The 20,771-nt window shown below is 41.5% G+C and overlaps 1 protein-coding gene across 4 annotated transcripts in view; it reads left to right on the top strand.

Annotated features, from left to right (window-relative positions):
* Positions 1–527: 527 nt before the first annotated feature.
* Positions 528–20,771, top strand: part of slc8a4b (solute carrier family 8 member 4b) — a 124,238-nt gene continuing 103,994 nt past the window's right edge. For 2 of the 4 annotated variants that reach the window (XM_033609316.2, XM_078163771.1), the window contains exon 1: positions 528–761. The gene's annotated coding sequence lies outside the window, so the exon portion shown is untranslated. The remainder of the gene's footprint in view (positions 762–20,771) is intronic. The other 2 variants (XM_033609317.2, XM_078163772.1) reach the window with 1 other exon arrangement.

Genomic DNA, 20,771 nt, shown 5'->3' with positions numbered 1-20,771 from the left:
ACTAAGCCTGTTATGCCTTTATTAGATAACTGGGCAGGAAATGAGCAGAGTGAAAGATGTTTTTTATTTTTTTACATTTCACACAGTAAACAGTTAATTGATTCTTTGATAAAATAACTGATAAACAATTTGCAGCCCTGAACTTCTACAATTTTTCTTATGACTGTTCTTTGCTCTCCTCTTGTCTCCTCTCTCCCTCCAATGATCTGCCTTTATCAGTGCTCGGGTGATGCTGCTGGGAGTGCATGCTCCTTTGGTTCACATTCATCCTGCACCGGCCAACACACACTCACACACAGGCACAAACACACACAGTAATAGCCGCTGTCTAGCTCTCTGTCTTATCCCTCCACTCCTGCTCACATCAGCTCATCCTCCCTCAGTCTCCATCTCTCTCTCTTCTTTCTGTCTCAGCTCCACGTCTCCCCCCCCCCTCTCTCTCTGCCTTGTTGCTCTGCACTAGAAAGCCAGAGAGAGGGAAAGAGAGGGGGGAGATGCTCCTAGCCAGAGAGAGAGAGAGAGAGAGAGAGAGAGAGACTGGGGAGGGCGCAAGAGCGCGCGAGCGAGCCAACGGGTGAAGTGCGCGTGCTCTGTCACCGCCGCCGCCGCTTCAGAGGAGAGGACCCGTTTATTCAGCTGCTGAATGAGAGACGGAACGGAGGCAAGGATGAACAGATAGAGGGATGAGTGAATGAATGAATGAACGGATCCCGACCAGGGCTTCTTCCAGAGTACCGATCCGGTGAGAAGACGCAAACAACGTGTGTATTACTATTGTTATGGTATTAATTTATCATCCATGTATTAGGATTGTTTCATTATTGCCATATGTAAGCTGTGTGTGTGACAGACAGGAGACAATCGGTGTGTGTAAGAAGTGTGTACATATGTGAGGCGCGAGGACTTTTACAGTCCCGTTAATTGCAGCGGGTGGTGGAATTTACACAGGTCGGTGCATGCGTGCGTAACTAAGGAGCACGGAACCTGTCAGGGTGAGATCAGGCGGAGGGCGAACGGAAAGTGATCCTATAGCTCAGGGAGAGATCTCAGGGAAATGTACCGGGCAGCCGTGCACTGACCGGGGGTCTCTCTCAGGTGTGTGAAACACCGCAGAGCCCTGCCCTGTCCGGGAGACGCCTTCAGCTTTAGTACCGCTCCAATTAAGCATTGACACGGCGCGCGGTCTCCACTCGAGAGCCTCGCAGGAAAACGGTGAGTGACATTTCCACTAAGCTGCTGCGGGGGTATAACCCGGCAGAGCGGGGTGGTGGACCGCGCAGGCTGCGATGCCGGTGGCCGGTGAGGGAGGATGAGATCAGGGTCAGGGATGGTGAACGCATTCGGGTCTGGAGGCACTGCGCACCGGGTCAGGGTGCACGAGAGAGGAATGGATAGGCAGTGGGGGGAATTGCAGCCTAGTAGAGTATGTATATGAGAATGTGAGTTATTTCAAACAGATTACAGTATTATCTTTAAGGCAGTGATGTTCTGTTTAAAGGCTTGTTTAAGATCTTTTTTTAGTGCTGGGAGTGATGATGATGATGTTGGTGCTGGTCATGATGATGGTGGTGATGATGACGAAGATGGTGGTGGTATTAGTTGATGTATTTTCTCAGTGGTATTATTATAACATTTTCATCACATTTTTACTTCTCGTGTGAATGATTCTCAAATTGTTTACTGCTATATGGTCTTATTATCAACTTGTCAATCATCTGCAAAGCACTCTGAGTCACACTAACCTGTAGGAAACAAATAGAGTTTGATTGATTGGTTGATTGATTGATAATACTGGTGATGATGAGAGGAAGAGCAGGTACCGGGGATGATGATAGTCCTGGTGGTGGTGATGATGTTGCTGGTGGTGTTGATGATGATTAGGGGGGAGCAGAATGATGATGGCGCTAGTGATGATGATGATTAAAATGGTTGTGATGGAAGTTCTTATGATGATGATGATGATAGCTACAGTCAAGGGCAGCATGATGAAGATGGAAATAGTGCCACTAAAATTGGGGATGGTAGATGATGATGATGATGATGACTGTGGTGGTAGTTTTTTCTATGACAGCTGAGCTAATGGCAGCACCAGGATGGTGATGGTGGTGGTAATTTTCTAAGAGCTGAGCTAATGGCAGCATGATCATAATAATGAGGACTTTTTTCATGAAAGATAAATAATTAACATAAAGATATGTCGCCCTCTCAATAATTCAAACACCCAAGCTGTCTAAGAAATAATGTAGGCTATAGATAAATTTTCATATCTATTTTTCAGCTTCCGTCAGCAACTATGTCTTTGTGTTAAGCAGCTTTGATGCCGTCTAGCTGGCTGCCACTATCCAGTGGGCATTTACTGACTGCAAGAGCCGATGTGGGCCACGTCTGCAGGGTGGTGATACATGAAGCAACATTTTTGGACAATTCGGAGACGTGCAAAGCTGTTTTCAGCAACAAGCGAAGGGTCAAAAATGTATTCCTGGCAGCAAGATTGCATGATTTAATGATTAAAGGAAAATAAAAGGTCACTTTTTTTTAAAGTTAAGTCTTGGTTTATAGGCCATGACACAGAAACAGCTTTCTGAGACGAGGTGGAACTTTGTGAGTAAATTTCCGTAGGCATTAGAGTTTGAATTTATTAAAAGAAATAGACAACCCACTCATTTTGTGTATATGTTTGTGCTCCCAGACGCAGACGCAGCAGCAGTATGTTTTGGGCTTCCCTGCCATCTGTGTTGATTTTGTTCCATCCAGTTATTCATCCTGGGTGAGCTGTGTCTGTAAATGACTGCAGGTCCAGAGAAACCAGGTGTTTGGAAGTAAAACCACATGCATTTATTCATTATTTTGTCAGAGGCCTAATCCTAGAAATGTCAATATTGACATTGATTTGGTCAGGCTGTCACATTTATAGTTTGCAACTGTGTGCTTTGTGTATGCACATAATGCATGCTGCCTCTGTACCTGCTAAGGCTCTGTGTGTTAGTGCAGGTGCCAAAAATATCCTCGACTTACTCTCTTTCTGTCTGTTGCTTCCCTTCCTGTGACTGTATCCTCCACTAATCCATTAATGACTTAAACAACACATTGCCTTCCCCGCTGGAGAAGGTGGTTCCCCACATCTTGGCCTCTATTCTTGTCCATGTTAATCTGGTTATGTGTATCGCTGGCACTGGTCTCTGGTTCCTTTTGTTGTTACCGATTACTGACCCCTGGGATCCCGCTACTGTCAGCATAGCGTGTCTGACCAATGGCTGGGAGGGACAGGAAAGTCCCTGTGGTCATAATCCGCTTCTCTCCTGTGTGTGTTTGTGTGTGTGTTACATGCTGTTAGTGCTGTCAGCAGGGGGGTTGTTGGCCCCGGAGATAGATGACTTGTATTCTGAATGGTGTCAGGAGGAAGATGATGTTCACAATGACTGGGAAGTAGAAAAAGAGGAAATACAGAAGAGGAAGAAGAATGCATCATGTAGCCAAGAGGCTTCTGTAAAAGTTATCAGAGGAGAAATGGCAGTTGACAATAATTTATATGATTGTTTCAGGTTTTTAATTAAGAGAGACATAAAATTCAAATCTTTAAACACTAACCAATTACTTTTCATGGTCCCCTTGTGGCCTCCAGGCCTTAAACAGACCCTGATGGAGGTGACTTTATTGATTTCAAAAGTCATAATTTTCAGCTATTGACCATTATCAGTATGGACCCCAAAGTGTTCAATAGATATTTGAAATAAAATGGAGTAATTTGTATAAACTAAATAAATAAATAAATCAAATCACTGAAAAATGGTTGAAGAAATCATTAAAACTAGTCCTCATAATGTTTTTTTCCCCCCAGCCTGAAACTGTGTCTACATGATTAATGAGAACAATTTTTGAAATTGGTTTAGTTTTGAGTGAGAGCAGCGGCCAGGCTGCAATGTAAACACTCAAGGCATGTTTGCACTGTCAATTTATACCCACTGAAAGTGCTTGTTTTTGCAACTGACACACTCAGATTATTATTTTAAGTGTCTGAAAACATTATGGAAAGGATTCCTTCAAAGATAGACCTTTTTGTTGAAGAGTAAGATCCTTTTTTCAACCAGAAACAGCCCCCAAATCGCTATCATCAAACCCACCAGACTCCATTTAAATAAACAGTCATATTCATTGTAAAACACACTTATTCAAAGTTGACAGAAACAAAATAAAACTCGCAGAACCCGTCTTGGTTCGTCTTTCCAAGAATCACCAACTCTGGTTTGGTTGAAATAAACCCTTAATTCATCCAGTTAGATGCTTAGTTTGGATGGCTGTGGCTCAGGGGGTAGTAGAGAGGGTCATCCATCAATCCCCAGCTCCTCCAGTCCGCGTGTCGAAGTATCCTCGGGCAAGATACTGAACCCCAAATTGCTCCTGATGGCTGTTCCATCAGTGTGTGAGTGCAGTGTGTTAATGTGTGTGAATGGGTGAATGTGACATGTAGTGTTAAAAGATGAGGTGAGATGATGACTAGAAAGGTGCTATACATGTGGAAAAATATGCTGGCTCCATATTTGATAAAACTATTATTTAAATGGAGTCTGGTGGGTTTGGTGATGGCGATTTTGGGGCTGTTTCTGGTTAAACAAAAAGGATATAATGCTTTATCAAGATGGTGTTAACTGCTTAACCACGGGTAGAAAAGTTGTGAGCCTCCAAGGACCTGTAGTTCTTGAGGCTGCAAATTCCTGCATGATAATGTTATGGTACATCATCAAAACATAGGCTAATGGCTTTGAGTAATGATAGCGCTGATATGCTGTTTCAAAAATTTGCATTAAACTCACTAAAACATGCTAGTCTATTACATCATAATGTTTCTGCCTCTAGGGTGGGCTGCTGATATTATGGTAATTTTAGTCAGTCATATCTATAGTAAATGTAATAGTGTCTCTCTTTGTTAAACTTACCTGGAGTCAAGAAAAGCAATTTAAAAATCTGTGACATCATCATGATGTAAAGTCTGTCAGCAGTGGGAACTCGCGGATATGAAAAACATTACTGCGCATATTCAATGGGCTGCATACAGCGGAAGTGAACCTGGAAGCTAGAAAACTTTTTTTGTTGTATGCACCAGGAGGGCAGATCCATTAGAATGAATAGGCACCATCTAGGCATGTGGTATCTCGTTATTGTTTTACATCCATGCTCATATGTCATTGAAATAAGATGCAATATGGAGTAAAAGTGCAATTATGAAATAAAAACAGACTTTTGAAAGAAGGCATTTTAGAAAATAAAATTTATAAGTCCAATAAAACTTCAACTAAATCTTATAATGAGTTTACTTTCAATGACTTTTAAATAATTTCATAAAATATGAGTTCATTTGTATGGTTTACACATTTATTAGAGTTATTATGATTTAAAAAAAATATATCATTTAATACTGAACACATTGCTCCATATGGTGCATGCGGTGCAGTACAGCCTGTTTTCTTAAGCATTTTCCCCCAGAGGGATCATTAAACTTTCAGTTCTCCTCTTAAGCTTTCTACCTCATTTGCCAACTACATTTTAATTTAGTTTTGTTAGGAAAAGTGGCCTGAATCTAAATTTTAAAAACTCCACTCCATCTCCTTCATCAGTTTAGACTGCCACTTTAATCAGGATGATTTTGAGAGGCATTTTAATCTTACTGCGACCTAAGAGTGAGTCCCCCCTCGAGACATTAAAAAGCACTGCGTCCTGCCTACAGGTTGATTAATTAAGTCCCTATAACAATAGAATGTGAGGACAGTGATAGATCATAGTGTTCATCTCTTCTCTGGCTTTGGCACAAAGTCGTTGGCCTATCCTGTTTTGTTTTATGCAGTGTTTGACATTCATGGAAAGTGCCCAAAATGCTGCCGGCTCTGCCCAAATGCCACATCACATATTGGCACCTCAACACTTGCTTGGACTGGAGTCTGCTGTGAATGAAAGCCAAGGGGTTGTGCTTATACCATCAAACTAGTCTATTAAACCCAAAACTTTACAGTCAGTGCAGGAATTTGTTAAATTTAGCCATAAACCTGGAATATATAGAACGACTTAAAGCTTGATATAGCAAGAAACTGTTAGGAAACACTTGATATAAGGGAAGAGTTGAAAATGTGATTAACACAATGTGATCTAGAGCCCCCAAATGAACTTCAATCAAGTATCAATACTCTGCTTAAAAAAATCAATAATCACTTACACAGAGAACTGCAACACAATAAGTTTCAGATTTATCCTGAATGTAAAACCCCCCGAGTTTAGAAAACCAATAAAGATGAGTAGTGCCGACCTAATATCACCCTGATTTCTCTCGTGGGGCCAAACACGTTGGCCGGGTCTCTCACATCATTCATCCCACTCAGTTTCCAATCACTCCCAGAGCATCAATCGAGGGATTCATTTGACACGTTTATTGCAAAATGGTGTGATTTCCAAGCTGGGTGGCAGTTTCTGATGTACCAACAGTGATCTCACTTGCACAGCAGACTGATTTGGCCCCTGCTCTGATGTACCTCACTTAGCCCTTCAGAGGTAAAGCGGCACATGATGAACTGATTTGTTAATAGCCTGTAGCACTGAATGCGGCATGCTCCATTTTTGCTTAGTCTTCATATTGACCAAATCAGAGAGGACAGTCAGGATCTTGCAGTATTACAGTGGTCTGTCAGCTAGGTGTCACGGCATCCACCATCCTCTCCATCTCTAGAAGTCAGCTCAGATATATGTAATCAGAACTACATAGACAGTCAAGAACATAGTCAGTCTTTAGACGCTTTGCTTAACTAAAAACTGATGACTTTCTCCCTGATTTTGTGTTTAGATGGGCGGATACAATTTCAGAGTTTAAAAAACTCCCTGCATTGCAGAACCAATAGTAAATCTGCAGGGCAGTCCTTCGGTGGCTCGCTGAACTCTTGTGCTCGTAAACATAGTCCGACTAGAAACACGTGTAGCGGTACAAAATGGCTCAGCCGTGCTTGCAGAAAACGCCGTCAAAGTTAGTGGGTGTTTGTCGCGTTTGCGGTGACACATTCTCGCCAACTAAAAGAAACAAACATAATCTTTTACAAGGCCATGACTCATCCGTCTGGCCGGACTATAGAGGCAATCACCTTGTTGTTTACAAATGCTTCCAGGTAGAAAACCAGCAGAGCTTTTAGCTATATATATATAGCCTATATATCATATTTTTCACATCACTGTATCACCGTTTGGACTAATCCAATGTTTGTAAAGTCTATAAACACAATGATTGAACAAACATTACTATTTCTGTGTGCACGTTTAGCTGGGCTAACCGTTAGCTGTTAGCCCTGTTAGCCGTTAGCAGTGTCTGTAATAGGTAATAACTCATTAAACGGTCCGTGAAAAAATATCTTTTCCAGCGGATATCTTAGTTACAACATGATTAAGCTAGCAAAGCAGTTTTGTGTTGCTATGTGTGGTATTTATTCAGTTTTAGGAAATCACGATGTCTAGAAAGCACCAGTGGCTGCAGCTGACAGGGACAGCTAACAGCAGCAGCAAAGCTAACATCAGGACGTCATCTGTTAAAAGCCTCCCGTTGTCGGATACGACATGAAACTACTCAAGTTAGCTCAATGTTGTAACTAAGACATCCGCTGGAAAAAATATTTTTTTCACGGATGAGCACACGTTTGATAAAACGGAGTTAAATCTCTCGGCATCCATTTTCAAGCTCTCTGTGTGTTTGTTTCCTTGCGGACGAGAAAAGGAGGAGCGCACATTTCCGAGAAGGCGTGTCCTTTTCAAAAATGCAGGAGATGTTGCTTTGTTGCCGGCCGTTTTCGCCGGTGTATTAAACACACTTTAGAAAGGAGTGTCCCCAGACTATCAGAAGGCGGAGATCTCTGATTGTCTGGTGGCGAGACTAAGAACTACATCACTTTAGAAACTTTGATGTATGTATAAAATATACAAATGTTACATATCTGTGGTTTGCAGAAATTTGCCGCAATATCTTCTGGCAACTGGGTTGCTCAGTATTTGTGTTAAATCACAAGCTCATAAAGCAAACCCCTTGCAAAGTTTATTTAAACATATTCAACAGAGAGTGGAGTTATTTTCTCTATAAAGCACAGCCATAAAAACTGTTTGTTACCAACAACTTCTTGGATTGTGAAAATCATAAAGCTCCAGATTATATATATATATGTTTATGAATGAGCATTTATGATAAATGTGGCTGCTGAGAGAGGAGTGCCAAAGGGGAAATGCACTTTAATATATTTATTACAGTAGCAGTATACCTTGCATTCCTAAGCTAGTTTTGTTATGTCATGCTGTATTTTACTTATCCCCCAAGGTAAGTGGCAAATGTAGATATCTTTGTTTCCAGATGGATCAGTTCAACCAGTGCTCATCAATCAAACAACAATCCATCACAGTCAGGCATAGCAGGCCTCCGTGCCAGCGATAGCTGTGGCCAATGGCATTATGGCCGATGGCATGTTTTTGGGCTGTCCCTCCCAGTCTTTTGAGTGCGATATCCCAAGAGGGAATTTCTTCAAATTTGGCACAAACGTCCACTTGGACTCAACGATAAACTGATTAGATTTTAGTGGACAACGGGTCAGGGTCAGTATGACCTTGTATCTGTCTCATTGTTTTGAATGAGATATCTCAAGAAGGCCTTGAGGGAATTTCCTAAATTTTGGCACAAACATCCACTTGGACTCAATAATTAACTGATTAGAATTTGTGAGGTCACTTTGATGGGTACATTTTCTGTTTCAGAGCTGAGAACACTACAACAGAATAAAGCTCATTTGGGTTTAAAAAGGAAACAAACATTCTGTGGGTCCACAAAATCAGACTCCAGACTTTATACTTGATGACATCACAAGTTTGAGACTTATTGTACTGGTTTCTGACTTGGAGAGAGAGTAGCTCATGTTCACAAATATTGATTGAACTGTTCTAGGCCATGGAAGTAGCATATTGGAATCCTTCATTTATATGATGTTCCCCTTTAAGTCAACAAACTGAATCAGTAATGCCAGCGATTCAGCAATATAACTTAAATTTGCTAATATTAGCCACCTAAAGCTATTGGTTATTCCAGACCAAGTGGGGCTGTAGCAGTAAAATCCCTCAATATGTTAAAATGAGCAATGGTGAGGTTTATAGCTTGGAAAACTTTTAATTTGTAAGACTTCTAAAGTTGCATCATCACGCTTCAAAGCATACACTGGGCTCAGTCCTGATGCTTTATTTGCATTAAAGTATTTAAACAGTAATCAGTATTCCTATATTTTTCAAAACAGTGTTCATACTGTTAAATGCATTTTAATTAAAGCTTTAATGGAAAAGGGAGCCTTTATGCGTGACTGGCTGAGGATTTCTCTGCAGAATTGGGCACGAACGACCATTTGTCAGGACACCTCGACTGGGTTATCTCATTCATCTTTAAAGAGTAGCTACAATCCCACATGACTGCTGCTGCTGCTGCACTCAGTCATCTCAGTGTGCTTGAGTCCTTGGCTTTACATGCAGTTACAGTCAACACACCAAGACAGACATCCTCCAAAATCCCAAAATGTTAAAAGTTAACACATAAAAACCTAAAACTGACAGATGTTTTGCAAACAGACACAAACACACTTGATGGCACCGTCATCACCATCACCCCGACCAGATGATGTTTAAAGATGAGCTGGGCATTGATATGCAGAGCGGCTCGCCCTGCTGCTGCTAAGAATAGAAAGCTCCAAGGTGGTGCGGAGCCATTTGTTTTATGAATAAGCAAAGCCTACACACACCTGAACTAGCGACAGTGTGTGTGAGAGATAGTAACTGTCTGTCTGTCTGTCTGTATCTGCCTGCCTGTGTGTGTGTGTGTGTGTGTGTGTGTGTGTGTGTGTGAACTGTATGCAATGATTCACAGGGCAGACTGTCCCAGAGATGCTGTTATTGTTGTCAGCAATGTTGTTGCCTTAAATTACATTTCAGGGATGGCTTGACGCTTGGCAGCATGAGACTGTGCTAAGTGGAGAAAAATGACTAAGGTGGTTATGATTTCTGAGAGATAGAGGAAGAGACAGTGAAAAAAAAAAAAAACAAAACGCTTTTGTCATTGTTGCTCTCAGAGGCCAGATTCGGCACAATCTGCTCCTTTAGATTCATGAATGGGATGCCTGATGTGAAACGGACAATCACAGACTTATCCAATCAACTGTGAAAATGGGCACTGATGAAGAATACATTTTCTGAATGGTAAGGGTTTCATGTAGAGAAAACACTGCAGAAAGTATTGTGTCCCGGTTTTTCAAGGAGGATTCTGGAGCGTTAAAGTAAAATTGAGGAGAGCCACTCTTCGGAGAGGCTGCTGGTGGTCTAACAGATGAAGCACTTGTTTCTAAAGCGCAGATTTATTTCTCCATTTAGTTTGTGTCTCCCTCTACCTCTTAACCTCCCTTCTCTGCCCTGTTATTTTTCTGCCTCCTTCCCTCTCCACCCTGTTTGTACAGCTTTCACTCTTTAATTTTCTCTGTCTCTCCTGTCTCCGTGTCTGTCTCACTTTCTGTCCTCCCTGTAGTTTAACTCTCCTGTGTCTGTCTCTATATTTCTGTGTATGCTGGCAGTAAAGTAGAGTAGAGTACCACACTTCCTGCAATAAATACCATTGAGTACATGCAGTATGTAAACTTTACAAAAGGCTTAACTTAACTAATGTAAGTGTTTACATCCAGAAAAATATCTTAGCAACAAGTGCTACCCTGTACCCTTCAGAATAAAAGTCCATGTTGGATTTTACAGGGATATACTGTATAATGCCCTGTTCATAATTAAGTGCCATAACATACACACTGAGCCAGTCTTCATTACTGCTAACTATAGTCTATATGTTACCAGAATTTACATCAGCAGCTCAGCAGTGTGGTAAATGTCTTTTAGAGTACGGCCCTCATCCACAAATTAGAGTGTAGAGCAGATTTAGCCAGGTGGAGCCTCAAGTGCAGATCCGGTGAGATGGCCCTAACATTACAGCTATACATCCACACTGCCCCTGTGCCCCAAACCACTGAAACAAGCTGGAATGGCATTATGATGTGTATTTCCTTCTGCTCCACTGCACGCAATAATAACCTCAGGTCAGCACTAAAAGATGGTCATACACTCCCATATAACCACTCGAAATCACCATACTTAAACTGGTAAGAGGAGATGCTGAAAAAGAATGATATGATGATTCTTTTTTTGCCACTTAGGGGCAGCAGAACGAGCTGTAAACATTATATTAACTTGATATATTGTACCTGTTAGCAAACAATTACCTATTTACACATCCAGCGGTCACAGACTGCCATTAGCATTTATTTGGAGTTGTGCCTTTAGCCACCTGATGAACATAAATCAAATAGCCACTCTCCTTTAGCTCTGCTTTTATCTCTAGCTGCTAAATGCTCCAGTGTGTTCAACAGCTAGTTGCTAACTTTGTGCCTGCTGTTTGGTGCTGGCCAAGTAGCGTACAGTGGGTTTATCTCCTTTTTTTACCCACTGAAAACAGACGCGAGTTGCAGCTCGCAACACTGTTGATGAGAGCAGTGTGAGTGAAGCATTAACACTGTGGGACTTAGTACCAAAATAACGAGCTGACAGATGCTAAAGCGATCAGTAGAGCTGAGCGGTATTGCAGAGTTAGTGATATTTCTCTGCAGTTCGTCACCATGGGTGGGACCAAGTCATTGTTTTGTATATCACAATTCAAGTCCCAACTCAAGTCCCAAGTCCTAAACTTTAAGTTTTGAGTCCTTTAAATCATGATGTGCTATTTGCCAAATGTAAGGCCATTTTAGCAACAGATTAATAATATGCAACAAAAATTTTGAGTGAAATATATCAAGTGAATTAAAAAGGTCTTAGATTGTCAATTTAAACCTGTGGAAACTGGTGTTGCATTTACATTTTTGTTTGGTATATTAAATTCTAAAAAATCATGAATGCTTTCAAAAAATGTATTTATTTATTAAAACAAGCGCGACTGAATCTTAAAGTAGTGCTGACATTGTACTTTTATAGCATATAGCTCTATTAACCGGTGCAGCAACAGAATAGATTTTGTATGTTTCTGTCCTTTTTGGTTGTATTTAACTCATCTCATATTGGAAAAATGTCAATAACCTTTTCTTCCCAGATTGGCTTGGAGGAAGGTATCAAGTATTATCAAACCAAAAGGCTCAAGTCCAGGTGAAGTCACGAGTCACAGCTGTTAGAGTCCAAGTTAAGCTGGAAGTCACCTTTGATTATGTCAAGTCCATTCTGAAGTTGTCCGATTTGTGGCTTGAGTCTGACTCAAGTCCAAGTCATGTGGTTCAGGTGCACACCTCTTTATGTTACTATGAGCAACTTCTTACTTAACTTACTTAGAACTTAATTGAAAAATGTTGATTATTGCAGTTTTAAAATTTTCATATATTTCATATATTCTTCATATAGTATGCTGAGAAGTCCAGTTTTTCCTGGTGAAAATACTCCCAGCGTTGGTCTGTGATTTATTATGACAGTAGAACTAGAATATATTTTTTAGATTTCTTTGTCCCCCCCCTCCGTTTTACTGTCACTTTCGTTTCCTTCCACCTCTTTACCCCTTGCTCTTGTGTTCTCCTCCTATACAGGCGCTCCCACTTCCACATCTTTTTTTTCTGATCACCTCCACTCTTGTCTTTTTACTCTCACTCCTGCCTGTCTTTCTCTATCAATGTCTCTCTCGTTCTGTCCTCTCACATCTCTAAATCCCCCTCCCTGTCTTGCTTCCTCTCCTCTCTTTCACCTCTGTTTCCTGGTTCACCCTATTACTCTTTCTGGCCTCTTCACCTGGTGCCCTCTTCTGTCTGTCACTCCACTCATGAGTTGTTTACTACCTTTGTCCCCTCTGCTTCACCCTTCATCTGTCTCCTCTCTGTCCAATTTCCACCATCACTCCACTTATTACTGTCTCTTTCTGCCCAGCTCCGCATCGTTTCAGTCATTACAGATCCCATCCTGTCCTGCCCTGTAATGCTTAAACTTACATGATATTTCCTAATTTACTCATCTGTTTCGTTCTAGTCATTTCTGTCCTGGCTGTTTCTATCCTTCTCATGCCCAGTAATCTGTCCCAACACCATAACCCCAAACCTATCTTATATAATCTGATAAGAGTCCACACACATACAAGCTGTCCAGCCACGTTGCATGCATGACTGCGGGGTGTTTCCGCATGCGATGTGTGTGTGTGTGTGTGTGTGACGGTGTGCTCACGAGTGCATTCATGTGTGGTTCTGAAATCTTGCAAGTGTCGGCCATGACGGAGCGGGTGGTTTTGTATTTTGTATGTGTGTGTGTGTGGAGGAAGGATTGTCATGTCCAGTGGTTTTCTGATTGGTTTCAAGAAGGGATGAGGATCAGGAGCGATAGAGCGATAGACAGGGAAAACAATGAAAAATATAATGATGCCGGAGAGGACGACAGGCGCTCCTAAATAACCATAATCCACTCTGCTGTCATGCTATTGCGGTCTCTCTGCTTCTCTATTTTTCTCTTTCACACACACACTGTACATCTCCAGCTTTTTCAAACACACGCCACTGCTGTGCAAATGCACAATTTCTCTTTGCACATGCTTTTCCAGCGAGTTTGTGCCTGTGCTTGTGGAAGTTTCATGTCCTCTCCAAGCCCCTCAGACCTCAGTGTGACCCATTTTTAAAAGGGCATGGGTGTCAGCATGAATCTGAAAATAAAGCCATTTTAATCTTTTATTTTGGTACCTGAAAATAATGCCCTTTATTGAAAATACATTTCACACATGGAGTGTTTTTCACTGCCTCTCTGTGCTGCTCCTGTGAAATAAAGAAAGGGCACCATGTTTTTTTTTTTTAATCATACGGGAAAGCTTTGTGCTAATGAAAGACTCAGTTCCATTTAACTTCATTAGTTTTACCACAGCTCTGTTGCTCCCATTTCCTGAACACAAACAAATCAAACGTGCTCGTGTTATCCATCTGCTCTGTTATCAAACTGTACTGCTTCTTGGCAGCGCTCACAAGTCCACACACACACACAAACACACACACACACTCACTCACACAGTTTGACACACCTCTTTTTGGCATTCGTTCGTAGAGGCAGTGATTTCTCATCACCACAGGGGTATTTACTTTTGAAATTAAAGAAATGGAGGAGAAATAGTGGAGGTGAGTGCCAACTCCTTATGAAATATGGCTTGAGGAGATTAATTGAACTGAATATAACGTCCTCACACGTCTTCTCCCTTGCAGTATAGCAGTAGCATTTTGTCCAAATGCCTCCTTCTTTCTATGCTGTTGTCCTAAGATGTTGCCGACATGCTGATTCATAAGCAAGTCAAGTTGGCTGAATCCTATGTTTGTGAAGCTTTATTCATAAAGTGATAGCTGGTCCCCTCAAATTTCTTGTATGGTTTGTACTTACAACTGCAAGTCACTCGGAATAAACGCCTCAGCGACTGCAAGTGGCCGTGACATAAAAATGGAGAGAAGCTTTGGGTGGAGGTGTAAAGGCGACCAGGGTGAGCGTAGTGCAAACACTCAAAGACTGACGTTCCCTCAGGATGCCTGGTGTTCACTGTGTGTGTGTGTGTTCGAGGGCCAGAAAGTGCTTCTATGTATAGGTGTATGTGATGGAACGTCACTTGTGCATTTAAATGGTCTGACGACTTTTAGTTGTGAACTCCATGTGACTGCATGTGTCACCAGGGCCCAGCAGCAGGAAAATAACACTTAAATGAACAGCTTGCACAAACGTGTGTGTGTGTGTGTGTGTGTGTGTGTGTGTGTATGTGTGTGTATGTGTGTGTGTTCTTGTACTTGCTACATAGTGAAGACCAAAAACATATTTCTGCCACAGAGTGAGGACATTTTTGGAAAGTGAGGGCAGTGCTCATTCCTCAAAGACCTGTTTTAGGGTGAAGACTTGGTTTTAAGGTTCAGGCTACAATTAGGTTTTGGTTAAGGTTAGGGTAAGGGTTAGGTTTAGTCATTTAGTTGTAATGGTTAAAGGTAGGGTAAGGGGCTGGGGAATACACAGACGATTCTCATTCCAAACTTGTCAAATACTGCCTCTTTGTCAGTAATCTGTGCATTAGATACCCACGAACAAAGGCACCTTTTGTGGCGGTATAATACACACTGGGCAGCAGCAGATGTTGATGCAGTGGACACAAACAGAAGTCGTCAAATACCGGCGCTACGTCAGTGGACGCCTGCGTAAGATACCGATTGCAGCGTTATGAGAAGCATTGGCGTAACAAAATATATGCAATCACTAAAGCCTCTCACTGTGTACTGTGCATATGGCAGAACTGACAGTAAAGTTGACTTTGACTTTGATGAGGCTGGAAAGTCCCTATAGGCAGGCAGGAGGGAGGGGAGGTGGATGTGTCCAACAAACCCTGGACTTTCACCCAGGAGCATGCTGTTTGCTTCCAGTGTGAATGTTGAGTTTCTAAACCAAACCACATACTTTAAATGTAAATACATGGTGTTTTTCTTACGATGTACGTTTTTGAAAAAGACTGCATGCATCTAACGAGCAGAGACTGTACATTTCCTGTGAAAACGTAAGTGTATTTTGAAAGGACACAATGCATTTAACAAGCGTAAATTGACATCCCAGCACGTCAACAACAGATGCAGGAGAGTGCCTACTGTGTAAGTGTGTCTGTGATTGTGTGTCAAGAATGTAAGTGTGTGTGTGAGTGTGTGTCAAGAGTCAATGAAGCAAAAATTAATCCATACGTGTGAAGGAAAACTGTAGAACAGCCTGAATGGAAGCATGGTGCCTTGCTGTGAGTTTAAATGTTTGTTCTCAATGTTCATATTCATTTATTTATGCATTATAACTGTGTGTGTGTGTGTGTGTGTGTGTGTGTTTGTGTGTGTGTGCTTTAGCTTGCAAGCTCCCTCAGGCTCTCTGCTATCCTCTCCGAGTGTGACATTAGCAAGGGACGGAAGTCTGAGCACCATGCTGCCAGTACCTCTCAACATCATGCACACATAAACACACACACACACACACACACACACACAGACAAAAAACAAACAAACGGAGGCTGGCAGATACTGGATATGAACATCTGCAATATGACTCCCGCTCCGGGAGAGCAGAGTGTGTGCGTGTTCATGAATGTCAACAAAACATATCCATTACTTCCTATCCATCGAAAGCTGGGGGGAAGATTATACCGATTGTGTGTTGCGTAATAGCATACGTATAATATGCATTATGAGATTGCATACATTACATTATGGGGATTAACCAAAGCCACAGTTCGAGACCTGTCAAACTGCCAGTGTCAGTTAGAGGAAGGCTTACACTATCGCAGTGTGCAGTCCCCAGCTGCATGGGAGCTATTATGCAGTTTCTATTTTGCTTGTAGCTCATTAGGAATCACAAAACACCTGGACACTGTGTTACATTATTACTGTAGGCATGCATGGAGAGAGCACACGACATTGCATGACAGTTCATGATTAAATAAATAGGACTTTCGTTTAGATGAGTGATCAAACACCTTCTGCTTGTATACATGACATTGCATAACACTAATTGTAATGCCATCACATTGCGGTAGCAGTAGCGACTGATGCTGGATATATTAAAAATATAGATCTCATGAAGACTGGGGCCAGGTGGTGACACCAAAGCTCAGCCAGATTATGACAGACTTTATACTAAAGTATGAATACATGGTGGAGGAACAGACATTTCATTAAAACAACCTAACCAGCATTTTGACTTTGAACTGCCATTGATGTGACAGTCTGCCTGAAGCTTGGAAACACGCATATCGTGTCAAAATCTAAAGAATTATTAACCTATAATATGTGAAATTATAAATCTGAATGAATGTTATTGTACAATTCTGCAAACCACAGATGTGTAACACTTGTACATTATGGTGTCGTGGATACATTGAAACTTTAATGTATGGTTATGTTTAGGCACAAAAACCACTTGGTTATGGTTGATGGAACAGACACCAGGTTTCAATGGCATAATCATGGCTGGATGAGCCATCCCACCTAGGTGTCACACCATCCACCATCCCATGACAGGTATGAAACATACAATATAATGTAATGTTTGAGTAGTTTGCAGAAACGCACAATGACAACATTTTCTTCTGGTGATTGAACTGCTTTGGTGCGACAAGCCATGCATTTTAATGTAACAGCCATTTTTAGGATAGTGATAATGTCAGTTCTTGTTGAAACTGATTTACAGACGTAATGGTCATTTTGAATATGCTAACGAGCGTATCCCATAGTGCCCCACTCACTCTTGCTATTCAGAGAAATTGGTTATGCAAGCTACCAAGTTTTTGGTGCTGTATATGCTGTTTGGTGCCTCCTTTTAATTTCTACAGCATTTATTCAAAAGCTACTTACCAACCATCTTACCAGCCTCATGAGGTACTGAAATTAGGAGCATCCACAACGCTCTGCTACTGTCAATCAGCTTGCTACCCCCTCACTATGAAGGCGGCCCAGCTACCGCTCTACTAAGTCCTGATTGTTTGCTGTCCTGGCTCCTCAATGGTGGAACAAACTCCCTATTGACATTAGAACAGCAGAAACTACACATCTACCATTACAAACTGAAAACTCATCATTTCAGACTGCACCTCGGCCCATAATAAAGCAAAACAAAAAACAATCTCTTCTTGTCTCTAAATGGCACTTGAAGATCAGCGTATTTGATGAAGCTGGTGTAATTGCTTGATTATTGCACTTTTGGGGTTGTACCCACATGCATGAATGCACTTATAAGTTGCTTTGGATAAAAGTGTCAGCTAAACAAATGAAATGCAATGTAATGAATATCCCACACACGCTGAGTGTAGAAAATCCCTCGGATTAAAGTCCCTGAAAAGTGTCTTTATAACAATATTGAATATTCCTACAAATACACCTTTGAAAAACTTTTTAAGACTAAAATCTGACAACCTCTCACATCTAAAAACAATGTGAATTTTGAGTCACACACTATCTGATTCTGCAAAGACTAGGGATTTTGGATCACTGGATTCCTTTTGAGATTATTTCCCACGCTGCTGCTGGTGGAAACCATTACGCCAAACTCCCTTTACGAAATATGACACATGAACAATTCCTTACATTCCCGCAACAACACATAACTTAAGAAACACAAGATGAGAGGCGTCCTGTGTCGACAGTATCCTTGTCAATTTGGCATCAATATAATCCATGAAGATAAGATGTAGTTTTGTAAAAACTTTACATTTTGGGTTTTGTTGCCTGAACTGTCTACCAGCCACTGTGGGTTAGCTGCACTATTTTAGTGTGAGGAGACCGTGGGACTGAGAGGCATACCTTTTCAAAAATTAAATTTTCTTGCAGATACAGATACATGGCAAAATAAGGCTAATTCCTTAACACTTTACAACTCCACCAATTTCTCCTTCAGTACAAGAAAACTGAGACTTGTTTACATTCTTGTGCCTCCCTGGCTTCCCCTTCATGTTCACTGTCTACCCAGTTTGCTGCTTCTTATTTGGTGCTGGAGAGAGCGCAGCTATTTTTCAGTTCTTTCATGAGCTGGAACGAAAACTTACAAAAATGTTTAACATGCATAATTTTGTTGTAACATCAAATGAGAAAAGCAGCTTGGACTGAGTTTTATGCGCCTTGCATCAAATGATTGACATCACAGGAGCACACCAACTGAGTTAAAACTCAAATTTTACTTGCCACACATTTGTCAATGACAGTGAAATTGCTTGAAAAGTCCTTTTAGAAAAATGTCAGTCAGTTTAGAAAAACATCCACAGTCATCACTTATCATGAAATGTATGATACATTTGCTCAACAGAGCCCTGCCCACTTCAAACCAGTGAAAATAACACAGGAAGAAACACAAATAGAAAAATCCCTCATGTGAAAAATCCAAATGAATCCAACTCTGGCAGAAAACGTTGTATTCATGTAGGACCCTGATGCTACAAAAAGCCAAATCAGTGTTTCAGTGCTGAGAGATGTTTCCAATATATTGTTCACACAATTATCATATCATATATATTGATATTTCAAACACCTCTCAAGAGTGTATGTAGGTGTGCATCAAATTTAATCTTAGTCTGACTTTGGTTAATACTTCCTAAAGCCAGTTTTAATGTTGTTACTGCTCTGGGATGATCATTAATACTAATACAGAGAGTCCTTTTCCACTGGCTGGATCCAATCAGTTATGTTTCCCCTCTGATCCCTGATCATGTCTTTATAAAGGCAGAGCCGTTATTAACCCCCAGCCCCAGGGCCACGTTCATTACATCCATTCTCTAATGTAGGCCTAATCTAGAGGTAGAATGAAACATTCATACACACTTCACCATTCATCTGTCTGCTGATAATCCACCAAACCTCTCTGGCCTCTACAGCCTAAAGGGCCCACTGACACTTTTCTCATTTCCTCCTCTGTATTGTATTGCCATTACTCTTTTCTCTCATCGTTGCTCCGTTCCGTTCCTTTCCGTTCCTTTCCTTTCTCCTAACATCCTCCTCTCTCTCTTCAGTGCCCTACTCCTCTCTTCTGCCATTACCAGCATGACAATCTGTTGCTTGCTTGGATCTCACTCGCGGCTTCAAACATGCTTTTACACAGATCAAAGTAGATATTAAGCACTAATACACACATACGCAGGCGCACACACACATAGGGGCATCACATGCATGCATCTCCACACCCTCACAATCAGCCTGTTGCCAATTACTGGCTTCAAAGACTGAGTCTCATTCACTTCAAGTTCACATGCGCACCCCCACACTCGAGATGACACACATATGAGTACGCACAACTAATGCATATACATAAAATATGTATGAATGTGAAAGTAGGGACATTAGAACAAACGCGTGTGTGGTTCTCTGTGCGTGAGAGAACATAAAAGTGTGTGTGCAGTTGAGTGTGTGATTGCCTGTGTAATGAATGCTTGTTATTCTCAGATCTGCTGGTTAAGAAGGATGTCGGGCGAGGGTCGAACACTTTAAAAGCTCTTTCATGCCTGCCTCAGTTGGGTCACATTGACCTCTGGATGTGTGGATCGATTGACCAGCCTTAATTTGACTCATTTGGGGAAAGCCAGAGCTCCCTAATCGAACACAGGAATGCGCGCGCACACCTGTGTTTCAAGGATGTGAGAAATAGCAGTGAACAGGCTTTTTACCAGTGTGAATGCTGATCCAATTAGCAATAACACCTGTTTTTATCTTTTTTGTTTTTGACTTTGACAATCCATGCTGGAGCTGTGGTTGTTTTTAACGTGAAATGTATTTTTGCAAAATTTAAGTAGAAATACAACCAGTTTTTCTTTTAGCTTATCAAATGTTTTGCATGCAACATTTAGAGCTTTAATATAGCAGCAAGCCACTGTATGCAATGTGAAGATATAGTGGAGTAATGGTGTCCTGAGCAGAGAATGAAGTCAAGCTACCTCGGTGTGTCGGTGTAATCTGAGCTTCTCTGTAGTTTGTTGTGATAAGCTGGTCCGGCTGCATGTGCGTGTAAGTGCACGTTTGTATCCTACTGGCTAGCTTTGCACTGTGCTCATACAATGGTTACCACTGATATTGATTGGGATGGTGTCATTGCAGTAGTGTCACCCCTACCCTCTGGTTCCCCCCTGGCTAACACCATTAGCTCTATCAGCACTGTTGCTGTGTTTAGTCCTGTTCATGGGATTAGCACAGTTAGCTGCAAGGCGCAGG

Source organism: Epinephelus lanceolatus, chromosome 22, assembly GCF_041903045.1.
Source record: "Epinephelus lanceolatus isolate andai-2023 chromosome 22, ASM4190304v1, whole genome shotgun sequence".
Taxonomy (NCBI): Eukaryota; Metazoa; Chordata; class Actinopteri; order Perciformes; family Serranidae; genus Epinephelus; species Epinephelus lanceolatus.
Note: the sequence above shows the minus strand (reverse complement) of the source record. Positions and strands in the feature narration are given on the sequence as shown.